Genomic DNA, 26243 nt, shown 5'->3' on the forward strand with positions numbered 1-26243 from the left:
CTTCTACATTTAGAATACGATAGGCAGACGTACCTATCCGACTCTTCAGGTTTAAAAAGATTGAACAGGGGCAGCTGTCATACCCCACAATTTGCCCCATCTCATTTCATCATCAAGGATTCAAGGCTCAAGAAATACTCTCCGATTCCAAGATCTACAAAAACTAGGGTTTGTATTTTATCAAAGGATTTTGAATCTCCAGGGCCTCGAATATATCTCAAGGTCTCACATATGTATCAAAACATCTCCATGTCAAAAGTCAAGCTTCAATTCCAAGGTTTGCTCACTCAATGGCTCAGATGATCAATAATCGGCTATGTTGACTTCAAAGTCAACTATAGTCAAAATACAGTCAAACTTCAAGATTTTTGGTCAAAATCAAGTATGTGAGGTTATATCCATCATCTGTTCAAAGGCTGATCATGATCCATCAATAAAAACTCAGAAATGAACGAATGCGAAGGTTCAAATTAGGGTTTTTATAGGAGAAAGTCAACTCAACTTTGACTGGTCATAACTTTCACATGGAGCATCAAAAATTTCCCAACCAAAGCCTATTTTGAAGGAAATTTGATTCTCTACAACTTTGTTTCTCACAAGCCAAGGCCAGAAATGCATCATTTGGGAGATACGGTATAAGAGATTATAGGTCCTCCGAAAAGTCAACAAAGAACACCTTTTGGGTCAAAGCTCATAACTTGAGCATGGAAGCTTCAATTGAGATGAAACCAAAAATGTCATTTAGAGGGCTCTTTGAGGTTTCCAAAAAGTCCTAGAACTCTTCCATATCTTAAATATTGAGGGAGATATGCCTTGTCATAGTTGGTCAATTTTGGGTGAGGTGTATGAAGCAAATAAGGGTTAAAATCAATATTTTTGCAAATGGGCCTATCTTTTTATGATCCAAACTTGGTTATAAGCTTACTAAGAATCTCCAAGTTCAATGCCACGTCCATTTGATTTTTATTTTATTTTTAATGGATTTTTATTCATTAAAGATTCAATTTAAATCAAGTAAATGAAGGGAAAATTAAAAGATGGCATTAGGCTTATTTCTAAATCAAATCTTGGGCATATATTTTAAGGAAATATCATACAAATTCGTTTAAAGGAGATTGGAAAGAGAATTGGATAAAAAAAGAAAGATTTGAATGAATTTTTAATGAAATCTTTTCATATTTTCTTGTATCAATCAAGTGATTTTTTTCAAAAACTATTAACCCTAATTGGCCGCCCTATATATGGAGAACAAAAGCATGCCATTAGGGGAGTTTTTTTTGGGAAGCAAGAGCTAGGGTTCCAAGTTGAAGAAAATCCAAGGGAAGTGAAAAATTCGTATTCCTCATTCAAGCAAGCTTCAAGGCCAAAAAATCATTCCAATCCTTCCCTGAGGTAATATAGAGTAAGTATTCCTGGTTATTAGACGCCCATAACTCGTGAATAACTCTATCATATTCATCACATTTTTCCCACATTCTTGAATTTCGTAACCCGTTATTTATGATGTTTTAATGGAATATAACTATATATTTGAGTTCATGGTGTTGTATAGAAGCCTTTAGAAGCATTGGCATGAAGCTTTAAGGCCTGGAACGTGTAACACCATTGTTAGGGCACAAGAAAGCTTCGCTATCGTTCTCCCATGTGCGCGCTGTTTTTGTCCAAAAGGACCTCACCATTGAATTCAGAAGGCCCTTTTTAGTGGATCTGGGCACCATTGATTATTTTCTAACGTGTTGTTTTCGAGATTTTTTGTTTTCAAATTTTGGTTTGGAAATCCGCAGGAAATAGCGTGGCCAAATCTGCAAGAGTTTCCGCAGGAAACTTAAGGAAGATGATGAACAGTGTATTGGAATTCTGGACCGCGTGCGTGGCCCTTATGCATGTTATGATTCGTCCAGTGCTGGGGCCCACGTTGACCAGTTTTGAAATTTCAAAATAGCACAAGGTTTTTTATATTTATTAATTCATGATGGTGGTTTTATCAAAGTTGTTGCGCTGCTCCCTTGGCTTGTGGATGATGTGGTGATGTCCTAGATCCGGGTTCGATCCTTACAAGGAACACCTTACTTTTTATAAATTAAACATGTTATTTGCGTCAAGATCTAGTATGGTGAAGCTACATATACGTGTGATATGTGCGCCACACTAGCTGTGGGATCACCAATGATCCTGAGTCCAAGGACTCTGAGAACACTGCCCATGGTGCACCCTCAGCAGAAGACCACACAGGATCTCAGCGGCTAACTTCCAGGTTTCTGCTGTTTCTTTCTTATAACTAATTGACTCTTTTTCTCCATTCTTTTTTTAGTAATTAATATCTAAATAATTCATTAGGTTAGTTAAGCATTATTTAGGTTAATCAACTTACTTTAATTAGGCAAATAATCTTAGGTTAATTGGGATTAATTAAATAATTAGCTTGATTCTTTTTTATCAACTAACTTAAATAATAATATAATTAGTATTAGGATTTATTTATTATTCGTTTCGACTGAATTAATCGGTCGCGATGGGTAATAATCGGTCATTTAATTATTAATTTTATTAAAATAAAATAACATTTATTTTTGCTAAATGGTTTTAACCAAATCTATTGGTTACGATGATTAGCATTTTCTCTTTATCAAATTCGTTATTATTTGTAATCGAATCTATCGATTATGAGGAGTAACGATAATTTAAAATACATCCATTTGCTAAAAGTGATAATTGAATCAATCGATTAGAATTGCCAGCAATTCTTTATTAATCTGTTAATTATGGTGATCAAACCTATTGATCATCGCGATTAATAGTACAAATTAAAATCAGGGTTGTACGCCCAAATCTAAAACATTCCCAAACCTTTTCAAACTACTAGTACCAAACTACGGATTTTCATCCTTTTTCAATCAGGCAATTCAAAATGCCTTTCAAAGCACAAAACAACTTCAAACATCTCCATATCAAATTCTAAGGCGTACAACATTGTCCCCGAACTACGTAGACTCTGATCCTCCTTAAGGAGGTACGTAGGCACTTGGCAACAAGGAGAGTCCCCTCCCCCATAAATCTCATTTTGTCCCGATTATGTTTCTTTAATCATAAACCTTTAATCTTAATAATTTGTCATTTACCCTATTAACTGTTTGTTATCTTTCTTTATATTAGCCATAAACCTTAGCTTTATAATGAAAACCTTAGGAAAGGGTTGAGGGTGCCTAACACCTTCCCTCGACCTGAATATAATATCTTACCCTGATCTCTTAACTGCGCGAGGTTTCCTATTCGCCTTGGTAGAATAGGTGGAGACTCTAATCTTTAATTTTTAGGGCAGGTTGCTACACTAAGAGAGTGGCTTGTGATAGGTTATTGGGTTGGAGGGCTTGTACCTCACGGCGGATCTCAGGAGCGAGACCAGAGATAAAGCAGCTGAGGATGAAGAGGGTTGGGAGGCCAACAATTCTATTGGCAAGTCTCTCGAAGTCGTGGAGGTATTGGTTAAGGGTACCACGTTGGGAAAGTTTGAAAAGGGCTTGACTGGGATCGTCGTAGTAACTTGGGGCAAAGCGAACTCCAATGGCCTGCAAGAGTTCGAACCAGGTGGTGATAAGGTTGTTACGAAACATGTATTGAAACTAGCTCAAAACAGGGCCTTCCATGTAAAAGAAAGCTACGATTAGGGGTGTACATGGGTTGGGTCAACCCACAAAACCCGGTCAAACCCACCCAAAAAAATCCACAAAAGTGGGTTGGGTCGGGTAATTGGGTGGATATGGGTTTCAAAACTAAAAAATCCATTTAAAAAATTGGGTTTTGGGCAAAACCCAACCCAAACCCAAAAGACCCATTGACCCACTAATCAAATATTTTTTATTATAATTTTAATAATTTTGATGAATATTAACTTAGAAATTATAATTTTAGTCTCTAAATATTTACTATTTTAATGAACCATGACATTAACTAATTTTGATTGTTTCATTTTTTAGATATTTTAATGCTAATACACTTTTATCTCATGCAACTTGAATTTGTTGCTAGTATTTTATAATAATTTTTATTAGTTGATATTATTATTTATTATTATATAATGCTAAAAGATAGTGAAAATAAATTATCAATTTTTTTTTAAAAAGATACAAATTTTGAGTAATTTTTATGAAAAAAATATGATAACTCATCATTTAATTCTTTAATGTTAATAAGCAAAAAAAAATTATTTGGACAACCCATTATCCAACCCAACCCAACCCGAAAAATAGTGGGTTTACCCAAACCGGCCCATTGATATAACGGGTGGTTAATTTACATCACCCAAACCGGAGTGTCTAATATGGATTGGGCATTGGGTTTAGCTAAACCCAATCCAAACCGGCCCATGTACACCCCTAGCTACGATAAGTCGCTCCTCTTCTGGTGTTCTGTGATGATCAAAAAACTGCGTTATTTTGAAGATCCATCCCATGGCATCTGTTCCATTAAAACGGGGGACTTCAAGCTTTATGTGAGGGCGAGGGTGTGGTGGGTGGTGGTGGTGTTGGGGTGGTGGTGACGGTTGCGAGTTGGTTGAGGGTGAGATCAACTTTTTCAGTTAAATCATCCAAACGTTCTGCATTTGTGGGGCGCCCAACCATGGAAAAGGAAAGGGATGATCAATGAAAACATCAATTGTTAGAGCAAGAACTTCCTTGAGTTATAGGACAAGGAAACCTCCTGAATATTATAGTAACTAGTGAAATATTTCTTGCTTTATTCATCATTCTACTACTCTTTAAATATCATTTTTAGTACAACAAATGATAGATTCTCACAATCAATCCAAGGGCTAGCTTAAATTGTAGGGATTGATAGTGGATCCTTGCAAATTTTCTAACGGAATGAAAGAGAACAACAATATTATTTGATGAGCTGTATTCCTTCTAGAATCCTAGGATAATACAGCTTGGTAAAACTAATTTATTCTTAATTGCTGAGATACTTGGGCATTGTCTTTATGCGGGTGGGTCTTTCTCCTCTATTGGGCTGGGCTTCAGTATTGGGTTCTTCTACTGGTTATGCATTAGCGTTGATGTTAGTAATTGTGGTGTTAACAAATAAACTGCACAGGGGAAACTGAACATTTCTTTGCTGTTGTAACATTTTTATCTCAAGCTGATACAACTGCGTTAGAAACTATGTGCCTCGTTCTCTCAAACCACCACAGACTTGTCTCGTTGAGAACCTGCAATTGCAAGATAAAACAATAAGATAATTGCCAATTTGCCATTACATAAATTCTGAACTAATTGTTTCCTAATAGTAACTAATATCATAATATCACAGTTATTCCCACAGGTTCCATTGTTTCAATACCATCTAGCTACTTTTCCATCACACATTCAATCATACAAAGGATTTGGATCATCGACATTTCATCACAAAAGTTTAAACAACATACAATGCCAATGTAAACCAATTTTATACCGACATCTAATGAAAGTCCATTCTTTTACCACATCATCCTAATCTTACAAGTGTATTTTGAAATTGATTGTAACAGAACATGAAAGAAACTCTAAGATGGCCTTTAAAAGGAATGGAAGCAAGAACCCTATCAAAGGCACTCTGACATTCAGTAGTAACCAACACAATATAATCCCCGGTATCATAAATATCCCAAACCTGCCAACATTACATTAACCTACTCACAAATCCCAAATACACAAAACTAAGCAAAACTAAATATTGCTTGAAATACATTATACTAACTTTGCCGCAAATTTTCGATTTGAGAGTAGGAACTGTCAAATGCAGGTTAGTTTTGAAGGATAGAAAAACACTTAGAAAGGGGGGGTTTGAATAAGTGTAGTCTTAAAAACTTGAACGATAAAAATAAATTGTACAGTTATTTTTATCCTGGTTCGTTGTTAACTAAACTACTCCAGTCCACCCCCACGGAGTGATTTACCTCACCTGAGGATTTAATCCACTAATCGCACGGATTACAATGGTTTTCCACTTAGTCCGTAACTAAGTCTTCCAGAGTATTCTGATCACAACTTGATCACTCCAGGAACAACTGCTTAGATACCCTCTAAGACTTTCTAGAGTTTCCTGATCAACACGATCACTCTAGTTACAACTGCTTAGATAACCTCTAAGACTTCCTAGAGTATTATGATCAACCTGATCACTCTAGTTCCTTACAACTTAATGTAATCAATTCTAAGAGTATTACAAATGCTTCTGAAAAGCTATAATCACAACTGTGATATTTCTCTTAACGTTTAAGCTTAATCTCACTAATATATTACAACAGCAATGTAGTGAGCTTTGATGAAGATGAAGTTTCTGAGCTTTGAATTGAACAGCATTTCAGCAAGTCTTTCAGAATAATTTTGTTCAGCGTTGTTCAGAATTGGTCAAACAATATTTGAATATCATCAGAGTCAAACAGCTTGGTGCATAGCATCTTCTTGTCTTCTGACCTTGAAGTGCTTCTGAGCGTGATACCATGAGAACTTCAGTGCTTCTGCTTCTGATCTCAAGTTCTTCTGATGCTTCCATAGACCCATGTTCTGATTCTGCCTTGACCATGTTCTGATGTCTTTCCAGACCATGTTCTGATGTTGCATGCTGAACCTTCTGAGACAAAGCTTCTGAGCGCTGATTTGTGCATACTCTTTATATATTTCCTGAAAGGGAAATTGCAATGTATTAGAGTACCACATTATCTCACACAAAATTCATATCCTTGTTATCATCAAAACTAAGAATATTGATCAGAACAAATCTTGTTCTAACAATCTCCCCCTTTTTGTTGATGACAAAAACATATATAAATGATATGAATTTGCGATCAGAAAGAGCAGACGGCTAAAGACAAATTACACAGCTATAGCATAAGCATGTGAATATGTCTCCCCCTGAGATTAACTATCTCCCCCTGAGATGAATAATCTCCCCTTGAAATAAATACTCGAAGAACTTTAATAATAAAAGACTTCCCTGATTATTTCGGTAGAGACGATCACATAAGCTTCTGTCTTTTGATAATTCATAGCTTCTGACTTTTGCTTCCGTTGGACAGCTTCAGAACTTGAATTTCTTTAGATCCCTTGAACACTCACAGCTTCTGATTCCTGCTTCCATTTAGGACAGCTTCAGAACTTGAATTTCTTTGACCTTCAGAACATTCGCAGCTTCTGATTCCTGCTTCCATTTAGGACAGCTTCAGAACTTGATTTTCTTTGATCTTCAGAACATTCACAGCTTCTGATTTCTGCTTCCCTCGGATAGCTTCAGAGCTTTGAATTTCTTCTTACATCACTTCATGCTAGATTGTATCAGAACATTGTTGAATGTACCAGAGCATCATCAGAGCATCTCTACATCCTGAAATGTTACAGAATAAAACTAAACGACAAAAGTCAGCATGAATGAGTTAGAACATAAAATGTGTATCAGCACACAAAATATGTATCAGAGCCATATAGGCCATATAGAATATATCGGATCCAATAGACAATGTATCAGAGCAAATAGACAATGATTTGGATCATATTCTATTATCAGAATTTCTTGCTTCTGATTCTGAAGCTTCCTAGCACTCAGCTTGCTTCAAGAATCCAAGAGCTATTTCTGATCATTCTTCCTTCTTGCTTCTGATTCTGAAGCTTCCTAGCACTCAGCTTGCTTCAAGAATCCAAGAGCTTTATTCATTTTGTTGCTTCTTATGTTGATCTTGAATCTTTGATTCCTGCAACAACACAACTTAAAAACATAGAACTTTGCAAGTTCTGTTAGTAAAGCAACTGATTAAATCAAATCATTTTTCACATATTTCTCCCCCTTTTTGTCATATCATCAAAAACATAAAAGATTCAGATGAAAAACAAAAAAATATGGAAGAAAAGGATAATTTTCATTTAAGCTCAAGCAAAAGGTACAGAAGTACACAAAGAGAAAGAAGACAAGATGCACAAAAACAGATGCAGCAAAAACAGACAACAGAAACAACAAAGACTCAATCTAAGATGGCCCTAGTCTTGACATGATCTTAGCCAGCATCTCTTGAATCATATTGTTGTGTCCATCTTGCCTCTCCATGAAAGCTCTAAACTCAGTATTGACTGAGCTTTGCTCATCCTGGTTCTTCTGAATAACTTCCAGTTTCCTTTCAAAACGGGAAAATTCATCAGAGGAAGCTTCACCGCTTCTGACCACAGGAATAGCATTGTGATCTGCAGCTTCCATTGAAAGATCATTTGCAGGGATTTCCTCAACAGGAACAGTTTCAACAACATGATCTTCTACATCTGCTTCTTGCATAGAAGCATCTTCATATTCTGCAGTCGGGATCTCAGAATCTCCATTCTCAAGAGCTTGAAGAATGGCAGCTAGATTCTTGGGAGCAGAAGGACCTTCAACTTCTGGTGGGTCAACAACTGCTGGAATGACCATGCTTGGGTCTTTCTCAGAAGGGTCTTCCCTCAGAAAGTCAAAGAGAGTCTTGAAATCTCCAAGAAGAACAGGATAATCAGGAATCCAGATAACCATATCCCTGCATGGATTAGCTTCTAATGCAGCAGCCAGCCTTGCTTGCTCCAGTTCATCCAAAAAGGGCTTCTCCTCAGCAGCAACACAGTTTCTGAGAGGATGGTAGTATATACCATTATTATCCGTCAGAAGATATCCAGGGGAACCAGGGGCAGCAGCCACTAATCTCTTATGTACTCCCATTGCTTCTACTTGAAACTCCTTGCGAAATCTTTTCCAAAGATTTCTTGTAGAAACATCATCCAGACCATTTTGAAAAGCATCCTTCAGAAGGTCTAGACTGCTAATTACCTTAAGTCTGAATAGTTCCAAACAGGTATAGGGTTTAGGTTCAGACGGATTGAAGGTGAATTTGTAGTCAGGGTAGAGAAGACAGTGGGGTTGGGATTCTCTGGTAGGTAATGGCTGGTCTATAGAAGATGGAGGTGCGGTGGATGAGGAAGAAGGGATATCTGAGAGGGTGATTGATAAGGGTGGAGTATTTGTAAAGGGAATAGGTGAGAAAGGTTTATCAGAAGGAGTTGGGGGAAGAATACTTAAAGGTGTGGGGTTTAGAATGGGAGAGGAGAAGGATGATGGAGACGGATTTGGCAAAGTGAAGTTTACTTTTGCTGCAGAAGGAGGTGATTGGGGAGAAGGTTTAGGGATAGAAGGAGGTGGAGTAAAGACCTGCCTGGAGGAGTGTTCAGAAGAAGCATGTGAAGATCTGGTTTTGTGAAAGGAGTCTCTGATCCTTTTATTCCTGCGTTCAGAAGAGCCTACCTTGTCAGGATCATAGGTGACCCTCAACTTCTTAGCTCTCTCAGCCTCATCTTCTTGGGCCTTTCTTTTTAGCCTTGCCTGTCGTTCCTTCTTATCTTTCTTCAGAATATCAGCTTTGGACGGAAGTACTCTGCCACGGATCCAAGCAGGATCAACATCTGATTGCTTCCTAACACAATCTTCCAGATAAAGCTTGACAACTTGATCAAGTTCTTTATGAAACAAGGAGATGAATCCTTCAATAGCAATTCTTCTTGACAGAATGTCAGGAAAGCTTGTGCACACAACAGGTACATTCTTAATGAGTTCCAGTCTGAACAAATCCACACCATTGAAAATGGGACCTTGAACTACTCCAAGAAAATGGGACGCATTGAGTTTTCTGATGGAGTCCAGCACTTTGCTTTCAATCAGAATGTCTGAAATCATTCTTCCAAAAGGAATAGACGTTCTTGGAATATGAGGGTACTTCGCCCTTTCGTCTTCTCTTGACTCAAAGATAGAAGTCTTCAGATTCTCAAACAGAATATGAGAGATGTTGATCTCAATCTTTTTGCCAATGCAGAAAAGAGTGTATTTGTGAGTCGGACTGATGTAGGAGGAGGAGATCATCCTTTTTCTATGGTGAAGGGAACCCAGAATAATCTCAGCCCATGCTTTATAAAAAGGCCTTAAGGTGCCTGTGTTATGAGAATCAACTCCAAAAACCGTAGAGATTTGTTTTTCAACTGGAGTCCAGTCAACTGTATTGGGTTGAAGACCAGACCAACCTTCTTCATCATCAAGATTGTACATCTTCCTGATGAGCTTTTCAGTGATAACCACTTCATGCCCTAGCACGAATGAAATGATGGCGGTTGGGGTAACCGTTGCATGTACCCAGAAATCCTTCACAAGTTCAGGATAAATTGGACCAACCAATCTATCAAGATATTTAGACCATCCTTGCTCAAAGATTCTTGCATCACACTGAAAGCCATTTGCTTTAAGGTTGTTGATGTCCACAGCGGATTCACAAAGAACTTCCAGTTCTTTCGTGGGTATTAAGCATGTTTTCAATGGAGCATGCTCATTTTTGCGTGAAGAGATCTGTGTAGAAGTAAGCCTTTCTTTTGAATTTGATGAACAAGAAGATGAGTTCATGATGAATATGCTTTGAGATCAAATCAAAAACTAGGGTTTGAAAAGGAATGCAACGAAGAGGATGCACAAAAGAGAGAGAAAGAGAGAAAAAGAGGGAATGAAGATGAAGCGGGTTATTTAAAAGATTTAAAAAATCATTATGCATTTAATGAGAGATGACATTAGGAGAGAGAACACAGTAAATGAAATGATTTAACACAGTTACCTAGGTCGGCGTCTTTTCAACTGCACGCTTTGTATTAACCGTACAGACACGTGTTCACCATCAGATAATAGATAACAGCTGTAATTTTTTGAATGGACTTTACGCCTTCAAATTCTGATCACTGCTTCTGATTTAATCAATTTTCTCTTCTGGAATCACTTCTTCTGAAGTATGCTAATGTAAGTCTGAATGATCTTCTGATCCATTACTTCTGATATACATAGCTTCTGGAGATTTGCTTCTTGGTTCTGCAGCTTCTGATACGACAAACTATATCTGCAAAATTCTTAAGCTGTTTTGGTTCTTCAAAACCAAGATTATCATCAAACCAGATATTGATTGATTCTTCTACAATCAATGTTTCAATATTGCATATTCTGTAGCTTTTAGAGCATTCAGAAAAACCAAGAACGAAACACCATTGCTTTAGAAACAAACTAAACAAATGGTTCCAGAGCTAATAAACTTGCTCTTCTGATCTCCTTCAAACTTAACTTCTCCAACAGATTTAAGTACCAGGACTTGGAAAACAGTCCTTCTTCCCTTCAAGTGTTGAGAACATCTTGAGTCCAGGTGACATGTCATGTTGAATGTTGTCTTCTTTGTCACCAAGAGAATCTGCAATCGAAATAGTCTTTTCCTTTGGTACCCACATTTTCTTGGGTCCTTTCTTGTTAGTTCTCCTCAAGTTTTGATTAAACTTGGGTTTAGCAAAATATTTAACAGGAGGAACAGTATGATACTTCTTATTCTGAGTTCCATGATATTTCTTAGGTTGTGTCACATGCTTCTTGGTGTGTGTTATGTGAAAACTTTGTGCATGTGATGTGTGCTTAATATCATGGGAGTGGCCAAATTTAAATTGGTTATACAGAGGCTTGTATGATATTTTCATATCATCCACAGATTCATGCTTGTATGGGATTTCACCCTCATAACCAATGCCAACTCTCTTGTTTCTAGACACTGCATATATCATAGAAGCTAGCTGACTTCTGCCAATACTTCTAGATAAGAACTTCCTGAAACTTAAATCATATTCTTTCAGAATATGATTCAGACTGGGAGTGGATTTTTCTGAATTAGAAGGAGATCCAACATTATTGGATAATTTTAAAACTTTTTCTTTTAATTCAGAATTTTCCAAATCAAGCTTCATAGTTTCAAATTCAAATTGCTTTTTTAGCTTTTTGTATTTGATACTAAGATGAGCTTTTAATTCAAGAAGCTCTGTTAGACTGGAAACTAACTCTTCTCTAGATAGTTCAGAAAATACCTCTTCAGAATCTGATTCTGATGTAGATTCTGATCCATCATCTTCTTTCGCCATCAGCGCAAAGTTTGCCTGCTCATCTTCCGAGTCTGATTCATCTTCTGATTCAGAGTCATCCCATGTTCCCATAAGACCTTTCTTCTTATGAAACTTCTTCTTGGGATTCTCCTTCTGAAGTTTTGGACATTCATTCTTATAGTGTCCAGGCTCATTGCATTCATAGCACATGACCTTCTTCTTGTCAAATCTTCTGTCATTAGAAGATTCTCCACGTTCAAATCTCTTTGAACTTCTGAAGTCTCTGAATTTCCTTTGCTTGCACTTCCAGAGTTGGTTTACCCTTCTGGAGATCATGGACAGTTCATCTTCTTCTTCAGATTCTGATTCTTCAGGATCTTCTTCTCTAGCTTGAAAAGCGTTAGTGCATTTTTTAATATTAGATTTTAATGCAATAGACTTACCTTTCTTCTGAGGCTCGTTTGCGTCCAGCTCAATTTCATGGCTTCTCAAGGCACTGATAAGCTCTTCCAAAGACACTTCATTCAGATTCTTTGCGATCTTGAATGCAGTCACCATTGGACCCCATCTTCTGGGTAAGCTTCTGATGATCTTCTTTACATGATCAGCCTTGGTGTAGCCTTTATCTAGAACTCTCAATCCAGCAGTAAGAGTTTGAAATCTTGAAAACATCTTTTCAATGTCTTCATCATCCTCCATCTTGAAGGCTTCATACTTCTGGATTAGAGCAAGAGCTTTAGTCTCTTTGACTTGAGCATTTCCCTCATGGGTCATTTTCAATGACTCATATATATCATAGGCAGTTTCCCTGTTAGATATCTTCTCATACTCAGCATGAGAGATAGCATTCAGCAAAACAGTCCTACATTTATGATGATTCTTGAAAAGCTTCTTTTGATCATCATTCATTTCTTGCCTTGTAAGCTTTACGCCACTAGCATTTACTGGATGTTTGTAACCATCCATCAGAAGATCCCATAGATCAGCATCTAGACCAAGAAAGTAACTTTCCAGTTTATCTTTCCAGTATTCAAAGTTTTCACCATCAAATACTGGTGGTCTAGTATAACCATTGTTACCGTTTCCGTTGTATTGCTCAGCAGAGCCAGATGTAGATGTGTGTTCATCACCAGCCATCTTTTACTGAAGCGTTTTTCTCTTCCTGAAGCTTTTCTAAACACGGTTAAGTGCTTGCACCTTAGAACCGGCGCTCTGATGCCAATTGAAGGATAGAAAAACACTTAGAAAGGGGGGGTTTGAATAAGTGTAGTCTTAAAAACTTGAACGATAAAAATAAATTGCACAGTTATTTTTATCCTGGTTCATTGTTAACTAAACTACTCCAGTCCACCCCCACGGAGTGATTTACCTCACCTGAGGATTTAATCCACTAATCGCACGGATTACAATGGTTTTCCACTTAGTCCGCAACTAAGTCTTCCAGAGTATTCTGATCACAACTTGATCACTCCAGGAACAACTGCTTAGATACCCTCTAAGACTTTCTAGAGTTTCCTGATAAACACGATCACTCTAGTTACAACTGCTTAGATAACCTCTAAGACTTCCTAGAGTATTCTGATCAACCTGATCACTCTAGTTCCTTACAACTTAATGTAATCAATTCTAAGAGTATTACAAATGCTTCTGAAAAGCTATAATCACAACTGTGATATTTCTCTTAACGTTTAAGCTTAATCTCACTAATATATTACAACAGCAATGTAGTGAGCTTTGATGAAGATGAAGTTTCTGAGCTTTGAATTGAACAGCATTTCAGCAAGTCTTTCAGAATAATTTTGTTCAGCGTTGTTCAGAATTGGTAACCTTGCTTCTCATCAGAACTTCATACTTATAGGCGTTTGAGAAGATGATCGTTGGATGCATTTAATGCTTTGCGTGTTCCGTACAGCATTGCATTTAATGTTTCACGCTTTTGTCAACTACCTCGAGCCTTGTTCACGCTGTGTCTACTGACGTTGCCTTTAATAGCTTCCAACGTTCCTTTTGTCAGTCAGCGTAGCCTGCCACTTGTACTTTCTTCTGATTTGATGTTTGAATATTATATTTGAATATCATCAGAGTCAAACAGCTTGGTGCATAGCATCTTCTTGTCTTCTGACCTTGAAGTGCTTCTGAGCGTGATACCATGAGAACTTCAGTGCTTCTGCTTCTGATCTCAAGTTCTTCTGATGCTTCCATAGACCCATGTTCTGATTCTGTCTCGACCATCTTCTGATGTCTTGCCAGACCATGTTCTGATGTTGCATGCTGAACCTTCTGAGACAAAGCTTCTGAGCGCTGATTTGTGCATACTCTTTATATATTTCCTGAAAGGGAAATTGCAATGTATTAGAGTACCACATTATCTCACACAAAATTCATATTCTTGTTATCATCAAAACTAAGAATATTGATCAGAACAAATCTTGTTCTAACAAGTTTCAGAGAGGAAATTAGTGAGGGATGTTGTAATGGCATAAAAAACTTGGCCTTTGCGAGCATTGTTGAGGAAAGTGTCTCCAACAAAAGGTTGTTGGTCGTTGTCTTTTCGCGCCATTGAAGCCCGAATAGCTGGGATTCATAATTTGTTTGGTTTGAAAGAGATTCTTGTTCGGAAGCTACACGTGGATCGGGAAATGGGATTGTTGAATGGAGTCGTTGTTTGTAGGGTTTTGGGAGGGTTTAAGGAAAGTATAGAATCAGCCATAGCGAATTCAGATTTGAAACATAAAATCTGTAAGGAAGAAAAGAGGTATGTTAGATTGTTAGGGTTTTTCAATTTCTATAAAAATTGAACTTTGAAAGTATTGTAAGTTATTTGAAATGCTATAAATCAACTACCTAACTAAGAATTAAACACACAATCAAACACCCTAAATTACCCTTAATGAAAAAAATAACTACCTTTAAAAAAGTCCTTTATTGTAATTTGCTAAATCAAAGTTTTATTTCCACCAATTATATTTTTTCATTCCTCCAAGTGGCACTCCTCTTCCAATACTCCTATTGAATGCTTCCTAATATCCATTGGGCTTAACAATTTGGTCTTTTAATCGGGAAAACAATTTCTTCCATTCATTTTAAATTTTGAAAGTTGTGTACCTATCTCTCTCTTCCTCTCTTCTCGTCTCTCTTTACCTCCCTCAACCCTAACAAAACACTTCATCAAGCTCGGCGTATTTCAAGACTCATCAGAGGAACGGATTTTCATACCTTAACCAATATCACCTTCATTTCATTCTTCATCCCATCAGACTTCTTCCTCGTCGCATAAACCCTCTAGAGCAAAATACCACCGCTGATTCAGTTGTCTCAGCCGTAAGGTAACATCATTCTTCATCCCTTTCGAGTTCTTTCATTTTACATCTTCATATGCGACTCCATGAGTGTTTCCTTCTTGGTGATATTTGCTTATTGAAATTTTTATTTTTATGATTAAAATTGTTGTAATTTATTTGCAGTAAGAGTGTGTGGGCTAATTATTGTTTATCATTTGATAACAACAAGCTCTTAAATGATATGATGATGTGCTTCAAGATTTGGGTGTGGGGAGTATTTCTCAGGTTTGATCTACTTATCTAATAGTGGTTGGAACTATGAAATTATTGTAGTTTTTCAATATATTACAAAATCATTAGTTTTGTCTGAGTACTTTAACAGAGGATACTGTGTGAATTCCCTGTATTCTACTGTGGATTCTCGTTAACATTAGCATCACTTCGTTATATTTTCACTATTATGTTGTTTTGATGCTTCTCTTTGAAGCTATTTTGAAGTTTTTTTAGTGCAAATTTGTATGTTATTTTCACTTTTGCTTTTAAGTTGGTTTGGTGATCCTTTTGAAACTGGGAAGAGAACCAGTTTTAAAGTTATTTTCATTATTGTGCTTACCTATTTTTTTTTCTTTTCATGGTTCAACTCTGATGTTGTTTTGATGTTTATTTGGGAATTATTTTGAACTGTTTTGAGTCCCAGTTTGTAAGTACTTTTCATTTTAGCTTTTAGTTGTTTTCATGATTATTTTCATACTATTTGGAACTAATTCAGAACAGGCTTTTAATTTGGTTTGAGTTGTGCTATGAAGTTGTGAAATATTAAAAATACATTCTTTTCAGGATGTACTTTTAAGTTGTTATTGACTGATCATTTTTATACTAACCTTGTCTATTATTTTCACACTATTTGGAATTGTACTCAGTACCATCTTTTAAGTTGTTTTCAATTGTGCTCTTAAATTGTGACAAACTTAATCTTTCCAATGCTTGGAATGGATCCAAGCTACTGATCAATTTTGAACATCCCCAAGTCATTGAGTTCAAGAACAAGTGTGTTACTTAGAGTTTGTATTTTATTGTGCATTATATTTTTCCATGTTTGTCACAATTATATTAATAGAAGGTTTCTGACATTTCTTAACAGGTTTGACGCGGGGAACCCATTCCCGGTTGCTTCACAAACACTAACGATACAATCTGGTTCACAAATACCTTTTGATGACAAATCTTTCTCATTTCATAAAGACATCAAGTCAATTGAAGAGATGATTTGTCTTGCTGAAGTCTGCATCAATACTTGTGCAATTGATTTTGATTTTATAGGAAATAAAACATACGCATGGTTCTGATGTTTTGTTTATAAGAATCAAACTGCAACACCATTGGAATGACTAAACAATTCAAGGCTAATCGTTTTGGATGGTATTATGAAGTCTTCCGCACTTATAATAAAACTAACAAGTCACTTGGTGAACTTTGGTTTTGCGACTGTTCGGAGTCTAATGCTCCACCTATAACCAAGTATGTCATATTCCTTACCTTCTGTAATCAATTCTTCCTTCTGTAATTAATTCAGAATTATGTAATCATCTTCTTCTTCCTCATCTTTATGAGTACATGTGTAATTTTCATTTTATGCTGGCTAGGTATAAAATAGAAATTGAAATAGAGCATGACGGCAAACTTGGTTCGTTTATCTTCTGGGAAAAAGAGTGCATACCTAGAGATTGGGCTCTTGGCACATGATTTACGCCGGATAATGAAAAAGGTCTCATATATAAACTCATCAAAATATATTAAATTGTTTTATGCAGTTCACTATTAAATTGCTCCATTTCTTCAAGGTTGCTTCTACATATATCTATACATGTATACATGCATTTGAATTAGCGTTATTTGATCTCTGCCTATTTGATCTATACATGTATACCTTAACATATTTCTTTACCTCTATACATATGAAATTATAACCTCTATACCAGTATACCTTTACATGAGTTCTCTACCTTTATATGAAATCATGCTAAACAATATCTTTTCGATAATATCTCTCCAATGCTGATTTATGTCACTCAAATTATTACTTCATAGTTACTCATCAATATGATAAGAGGAAATTATATAATCAGTTATTTCTTTATTAAAAATACATTAACTAGACCAATGAGATCATCCTTTGAAATACCCTTCATTAGGAAATAATATAATCAATTATTTCTTTATACCTACACCGAATGACAACTCGACTACACGGGCTCCTTCATATTGTGAACACATCGATAAACTTTTTCCTGACTCATCGACTCCAAAATTATAAAAAACTCAAAAAAGTTCAAACAAAGGAGCTCGCATAAGCATACCCCCTCCGACACCTATTCCGCCGAAAATTCCAATCACCCAAGAGATGCTTATTCCACCGAAAATTTCATTCATCGATGAGATGTCGATTTTTATGCACAAATACATTGAATGGATCATCAATGTTGCGGAGGACGGAAATTGCAGTTACCGGACTGTCTCGACGTTGCATGGTAATGGAGAGGATAGCCATACGCTTTTCCATCATTAACTTATCCAAGAGTTCAAGACACATTTAAACTCGTACACGCGGTTATATGGCGACGAAGTTAAATTTGAAGTGGTTAACAAAACTCTTGGTCCTTGGTTGGGTGTTTATTCACCAGTGTCAAAATGGATGAAAGTATTGCATGCGTGGATGAAAGTATTATGGATGGATTTCAAAATCAAGTCACTTTGTGCAAGTTTACTTGAAACTGGGATGCCTCATATCACCTACATTACCGAAATGGGTGCTTCAGTATTCCAAAGATGCCGATATGTGGCCAGATCTTTTTGTTGATAGGATGCACGGATTCGAAAGATTAAACAACATCAAGAAGGAAGCGAATAAGGAAAAGTCAAAGTTGGAACCGCCAATAGATTTAGCTGACGATAGTTCTTTCGATGTGTTTTGTAGTTTCAAAGTGTAATGTATGCATTATTTAACGTTGCAATACAGTCATTTTTTGTCAATTATAAATTCTAATGGTAGATATACCTAGGGAACCAAAATATTTATGTTCTTTCCGTGGATATACCTAGTAATCGTAAGATATACCATGATGCCAACTAAATAACGATATAAAGTGGGATCTGATAGAGGAATACCATCAGATGGAGCATATTTCACATTCAACTCTAGAGGACTATATGTTATTCTAGTATTAGAAAGACAAGTTTGTTCAAGAATGTTAGCAATATACTTAGATTGGGAGAGAAGATAGCCTCTAGGAGAGTAGGCAACTTTAATGCCCAAGAAGTAGCGCAAAATGCCTAAGTCCTTCATCTCAAACTGTTTTGCTAACTCTAATTTCAAAACATTAATTCCATCCATATCATCACCTGTAATAATCATATCATCAACATATAGTGAGAGTAAAATACGAAAATGATAAGTAGTATTAACAAACAAAGTAGAATCATAATCACTAGAGTGAAATGTTAGAACAAGATTTGTTCTGATCAATATTCTTAGTTTTGATGATAACAAGGATATGAATTTTGTGTGAGATAATGTGGTACTCTAATACATTGCAATTTCCTTTTCAGGAAATATATAAAGAGTATGCACAAATCAGCGCTCAGAAGCTTTGACTCAGAAGGTTCAGCATGCAACATCAGAACATGGTCTGGTAAGACATCAGAAGATGGTCAAGGCAGAATCAGAACATGGGTCTATGGAAGCATCAGAAGAACTTGAGTTCAGAAGTAGAAGCACTGAAGTTCTCATGGTATCACGCTCAGAAGCACTTCAAGGTCAGAAGACAAGAAGATGCTATGCACCAAGCTGTTTGACTCTGATGATATTCAAACGTTGTATACACAAACATCAGATCAGAAGAAAGTACAGGTGGCAGGCTACGCTGACTGACAAAAGGAACGTTGGAAGCTATTAAAGGCAACGTCAGTAGACACAGCGTGAACAAGGCTCGAGGTAGTTGACAAAAGCGTGAAACATTAAATGCAATGCTGTACGGAACACGCAAAGCATTAAATGCTCCCAACGGTCATCTTCTCAAGTGCCTATAAATATGAAGTTCTGAGGAGAAGCAAGGTTACGAACTCTACACCGATTCTGTGAATATACACTTGCTGAAACGCTGTTCAACTCAAAGCTCAGAAACTTCATCTTCATAAAAGCTCACTACATTGTTGTTGTAATATATTAGTGAGATTAAGCTTAATCTATAAGAGAAATATCACAGTTGTGATTATCGCTTTTAAGAAGCATGGTAATACTCTTAGAATTGATTACATTAAGTTGTAAGGAACTAGAGTGATCGTGTTGATCAGGAAACTCTAGGAAGTCTTAGCTTGTGTCTAAGCAGTTGTAATTAGAGTGATCACGTGGTGGTCAGGATACTCTAAGAAAGTCTTAGCTTGTGTCTAAGCATTTGTTCCTAGAGTGATCAGGTTGTGATCAGGATACTCTAGAAAACTTAGTCGCTGGCTAAGTGGAAAACTATTGTAATCTGTTGCGATTAGTGGATTAAATCCTCAGGTGAGGTAAATCACTCCGTGGGGGTGGACTGGAGTAGTTTAGTTAACAACGAACCAGGATAAAAATAACTGTGCAATTTGTTTTTATTATTCAAGTTTTTAGACTACACTTATTCAAACCCCCCCTTTCTAAGTGTTTTTCTATCCTTCAATTGGCATCAGAGCACCGGTTCTAAGGTGCAAGCACTTAACCGTGTTTAGAAAAGATTCAGGAAGAGAAAAACGCTTCAGTAAAAGATGGCTGGTGAAGAACTCACATCTACATCTGGCTCCACTGAGCAGTACAATGGAAATGGTAACAATGGTTACACTAGACCACCAGTATTTGATGGTGAAAACTTTGAATACTGGAAAGACAAACTGGAAAGTTACTTTCTTGGTCTAGATGGTGAACTTTGGGATCTTCTGATGGATGGTTACAAACATCCAGTGAAAGCTAGTGGCGTAAGGCTTACCAGGCAAGAAATGGATGATGATCAGAAGAAGCTTTTCAAGAATCATCATAAATGTAGGACTGTTTTGCTGAATGCTATCTCTCATGCTGAGTATGAGAAGATATCTAACAGGGAAACTGCCTATGATATATATGAGTCATTGAAAATGACCCATGAGGGAAATGCTCAAGTCAAGGAGACTAAAGCTCTTGCTCTAATCCAGAAATATGAAGCCTTCAAGATGGAGGATGATGAAAACATTGAGAAGATGTTCTCAAGATTTCAAACGCTAACTGCTGGATTAAGAGTTCTGGATAAAGGCTACACCAAGGCTGATCATGTAAAGAAGATTATCAGAAGCTTACCCAGAAGATGGGGTCCAATGGTGACTGCATTCAAGATTGCCAAGAATCTGAATGAAGTTTCTTTGGAAGACCTTATCAGTGCCTTGAGAAGCCATGAAATAGAGCTAGATGCATACGAGCCTCAGAAGAAAGGTAAGTCTATTGCATTAAAATCTAATGTTAAAAAATGCACTAACGCTTTTCAGGCTAGAGAAGAAGATCCTGAAGAATCAGAATCTGAAGAAGAAGATGAACTGTCCATGATCTCCAAAAGGGTAAACCAACTCTAGAAGAGCAAGAAATGGAAGTTCAGAGACTTCAGAAGTTCAAAGAGATTTGAACGTGGAGAATCTTCTGGTGACAGAAGATGTGACAAGAAGAAGGCTGTCTGCTATGAGTGCAATGAGCCTGGATAATACAAGAACGAGTGTCCAAAACTTCAGAAGGAGAATCCCAAAAAGAAGTTTCATAAGAAGAAAGGTCTTATGGCAACATGGGATGATTCTGAATCAGAATCAGAATCAGACTCTGAAGGAGAACAAGCCAACTTCGCGCTGATGGCGACAGAAGATGATGGATCAGAATCTACATCAGAATCAGATTCTGAAGAGCTATTTTCTGAACTATCTAGAGAAGAGTTAGTTTCCAGTTTAACAGAACTTCTGGAACTCAAGGCTCATCTTAGTATCAAATACAAAAAGCTGAAGAAGCAGTTTGAATTTGAAACTAAGAAGCTGGAAGTGGAAAACTCTGAACTGAAGGAAAAAGTTTTAAATCTATCCAAAGATAGTGGATCTCCTTCTGAAACAGAAAAATCCATTCCTAGCATGAATCATATTCTAAAGGAATATGACTTTAGTTTCAGAAAATTTCTATCTAGAAGCATTGGCAGAAGTCAACTTGCTTCTATGATATATGCTGTGTCTGGAAACAATAGAGTAGGCATTGGTTATGAGGGTGAAACCCCATACAAGCTTGAATCTGTGGATGATATGAAAATATCATACAAGCCTTTAACCAATTTAAATTTGGCGACTCCCATGATACTAGGCACACATCACATGCTCAAAGCTTTCATATAACACACACCAAGAAGCATGTGACACGACCTAAGAAATATCATGAATCTCCTATTAAGAATTATCATGTTGTTCCTCCTGTTAAATATTTTGCTAAACCCGAGTTCAATCAGAACTTGAGGAGAACTAACAAGAAAGGACCCAAGAAATTGTGGGTACCTAAGGAGAAGATAATTTCTGTTGCAGATATCCTTGGCGGCAAAGAGGACAAAAAGCAAAATGTCATGGTACCTGGACTCTGGGTGCTCGCGACACATGACGGGAAGAAGGTCTACATTCCAAGACCTGGTGCTTAAACCAGGTGGAGAAGTCAAGTTTGGAGGAGATCAGAAGGGCAAAATCATTGGCTCTGGAACCATAAGTCTTGGTAACTCTCCTTCCATAACTAATGTACTTCTTGTAGAAGGATTAACGCATAACTTATTATCCATAAGTCAATTAAGTGACAATGGTTATGATATAATCTTCAATCAAAAGTCTTGCAAGGCTGTAAGTCAGAAGGATGGCTCAATCCTATTTACAGGCAAGAGAAAGAACAACATCTATAATACAGATCTTCAGGATCTTAAGAATCAGAAGGTGACTTGTCTTATGTCTGTTTCTGAAGAGCAATGGGTCTGGCACAGAAGATTAGGACATGCTAGTTTGAGAAAGATTTCTCAGATTAACAAACTAAATCTGGTTAGAGGACTCCCAAATCTGAAATTCAAATCAGATGCTCTTTGTGAAGCATGTCAGAAGGGCAAGTTCTCCAGACCTGCATTCAAGTCTAAGAATGTTGTTTCTTCCTCAAGGTCGTTAGAACTCTTGCACATTGATCTGTTTGGCCTAGTCAAAACAGCATCTGTCAGAGGGAAGAAATATGGATTAGTCATCGTAGATGATTATAGCCGCTGGACATGGGTAAAGTTCTTAAGACACAAGGATGAGTCTCATTCAGTGTTCTTTGAATTCTGCACTCAGATCCAAACTGAGAAAGAGTGCAAAATCATAAAGGTCAGAAGTGATCATGGTGGCGAATTTGAGAATAGATTCTTTGAGGAGTTCTTCAAAGAAAATGGTATTGCCCATGATTTCTCTTGTCCTAGAACTCCACAACAAAATGGAGTTGTAGAACGAAAGAATAGGACTCTGCAGGAAATGGCCAGAACCATGATCAATGAAACCAATATGGCTAAGCATTTCCGGGCAGAAGCAATAAACACTGCATGTTATATTCAGAATAGAATCTCTATAAGACCTATTCTAAATAAGACTCCCTATGAATTGTGGAAGAACAGAAAGCCCAACATTTCATATTTTCATCCTTTTGGATGTGTCTGTTTTATTCTGAATACTAAAGATCATCTTGGTAAGTTTGATTCTAGAGCACAAAAGTGTTTCCTTCTTGGATATTATGAACGCTCTAAAGGCTACAGAGTATACAATACTGAAACATTGATTGTAGAAGAATCAATCAATATCATGTTTGATGATAAGCTTGGTCTTGAAAAACCAAAGCAGCTTGAGAATTTTGCAGATATAGATATTGATATATCAGAAGAAATAGAACCAAGAAGCAAAGCTGCAGAAGCTGATAGTCTCAGAAGCAATGGATCAGAAGATCAAGTTGCTGCATCTTTAGAGAATCTCAGGATTTCTGAAGAGCCAACAGTCAGAAGATCACCTAGACTTGCTTCAGCTCATTCAGAAGAGGTGATCCTTGGGAAGAAAGATGATCCCATCAGAACAAGGGCATTCCTTAAGAACAATGCAGAATGTCAATTAGGTCTTGTTTCTTTGATCGAGCCAACTTCTGTTGACCAAGCTCTAGAAGATCCTGACTGGATAATTGCCATGCAAGAAGAACTAAATCAGTTTACAAGGAATGACGTATGGGACTTGGTTCCTAGACCAAAAGGATTTAACATCATCGGCACTAAGTGGGTGTTCAGAAACAAGCTAAGCGAGAAGGGAGAAGTGGTAAGAAACAAAGCCAGACTGGTTGCTCAAGGTTATAGTCAGCAAGAAGGGATTGACTACACAGAAACCTTTGCACCAGTGGCCAAGTTAGAATCTATTCGTCTATTAATTTCTTTTGCCACTCAACACAACATCACTTTTTATCAGATGGATGTTAAGAGTGCCTTCTTAAATGGTTATATAGATGAAGAAGTTTATGTCCATCAACCTCCTGGTTTTGAAGACTCCAAGTCTCCAAATCATGTTTTTAAATTAAAGAAATCATTATACGGATTGAAGCAAGCTCCGGGAGCTTGGTATGAACGTTTAAGTTCCTTCCTTCTGGAAAATGGTTTCACTAGAGGAAAAGTGGACACTACTCTTTTTTGTAAAACCTTTAAAAAGGATATTTTAATATGTCAAATATATGTTGATGATATCATCTTTGGAACATCTAATGCTACACTTGGAAAGGAGTTTGCTGAGTCTATGCAGGCTGAATTTGAAATGAGCATGATGGGAGAACTCAAGTATTTCCTTGGAATTCAAATCAACCAAACTTCTGACAGAACTTATGTTCATCAAACGAAGTATGTGAAAGAACTTCTGAAGAAGTTTAATCTTTCTGAAAGCAAAGAAGCCAAAACTCATATGCATCCAACATGTGTCCTAGGTAAGGATGAGGTAAGTAAGAAGGTAGATCAGAAGTTGTACAGAGGTATGATTGGATCTCTTCTATACCTAACTGCTTCTAGACCTGACATTCTCTTCAGTGTTTGTTTGTGTGCTAGATTCCAATCAGATCCGAGAGAATCTCATTTAACTGCGGTTAAGAGAATTCTGAGGTATCTGAAAGGTACTACTAATGTTGGTTTAGTTTACAGAAGATCCAAAGATTACAACTTAGTATGATTTTGTGATGCTGACTATGCTGGAGATAGAATAGAAAGGAAGAGCACTTTTGGAAGTTGTCAATTCCTTGGAAGTCATCTGATCTCATGGTACAGCAAGAAGCAAGCTACAATTGCCCTCTCAACAACAGAAGCAGAATATGTTGCTGCTGCTGGTTGTAGCACACAAATGCTCTGGATGAGAAGTCAGCTAGAATATTATCAGATATATGAGAGTAACATTCCTATTTTTTGTGATAATACTTCTGCTATATGTTTATCTAAGAATCCTATTTTACATTCAAAAGCTAAACATATTGAGATTAAATATCATTTCATAAGGGACTATGTTCAGAAGGGTGTTATATCTTTAAACTTTGTGGATACAGACCATCAATGGGCTGATATCTTTACAAAAACCCTTGCTGAAGATAGGTTTAAGTTCATTCTGAAGAATATCAGTATGGATTTATGCCCAGAATGAGAAGATGAGAAGATCTTATGTATGAGTATCTTCTGAAATGAGATTGGATTAGTCTTTTATAAGAAGTTCTGATTGTAATCAATTAGAAGTAGTGATTCTGTTATTTCTAACGTTTCATTGTCTAAGTTGACTCAGAATCTCTTTAAAAGTGAAACAGCTGTAACTGGCTATCCAGATGGTAAACACGTGTTCACTATTTCTGGACAAGCGTGCGTGCAGTTGAGGGGACGCCTACTTAGGTAACTGTGCTAATCACTTCCTTTGTCATAATTATCTCTCCTCACGTCATGTAACATTAAATGTCATTCATCATTTCTTTTATTTCTTTTCCTTTATATTCTTCAATCGTTTCATTCTTTTTATCTTTCTCTCTCTCCCATTCTCTGCATTTCACATAAACCCTAGTTTACTCATCTTCAACCTAGCATTCTTCATGAATCCGGTGGACGTTGATAACTTGGACGCTTTTGGTTTCAAACCGGATGCAAAGTCTAAAGCTCAAGGGTGGTCGATCTTTTTGAACAAGACGGTTGGAAGAACTGTTTGGTTCCAGATTGAGAAACATATCTCAGGGGTTGCCGACATAGATTTCAAGACGGATCTCTCAAGATTCCAAGAAGTCTCAAGTCAGATCTCCTCTTGGATGATGTTATCAACATTAACCCAAAGGAAGAATACTTTCTTGAGATATTGGATGAAGTTAAGCATCATGTTCTTAACTTCTATGTTAAAGGAAAGCCCCGTTTGAGACATTAGCTCTCTTTTTATGAGAACTGTCCTTCACTTCCTCCTTGGATTCTCGTCTGGACAGGCATGCAGAGATTCAAGCTTTCATGGCTAGACAATCTGAGGACATCGCAGGGATTCATGATATGTTAGCTAAGATTATGTCTAAGCTAGGGTTATTGTCTTTGAGTCCTTGTAGTTTTCTTTGCTTGTTGCATTTTGATTTATCTGCATATCTCTCTTGTAATCCTGTTGTTCAAATCAATGAAAATGTTATTCTGTTTCATTCCTTTTGTCTCTTGCTTTACATCTGAATCTTTTATATTCTTTTTGATGTTATGACAAAAAGGGGGAGAAAATGGTGATAAATGATCTGATTAATTTTATCAGTTACCGGGAAGAAAGTCCCTACACCACTAACAGAATTTGCAAGATTTGCGTTTCTAAGTGTTTTTTGCAGGATTGAAGACAATCTAAAGGCTCAACACAAGAAGCAAAATCATGAGGATCATGAGGAGAAGCAACTCGAAAGAATCAAGCTTTTGGATTCTTGAAGCAAGCTGAGTGCTATGAAGCTTCAGAA

Source organism: Vicia villosa, unplaced genomic scaffold, assembly GCF_029867415.1.
Source record: "Vicia villosa cultivar HV-30 ecotype Madison, WI unplaced genomic scaffold, Vvil1.0 ctg.003901F_1_1, whole genome shotgun sequence".
Lineage (NCBI taxonomy): Eukaryota > Viridiplantae > Streptophyta > Magnoliopsida > Fabales > Fabaceae > Vicia > Vicia villosa.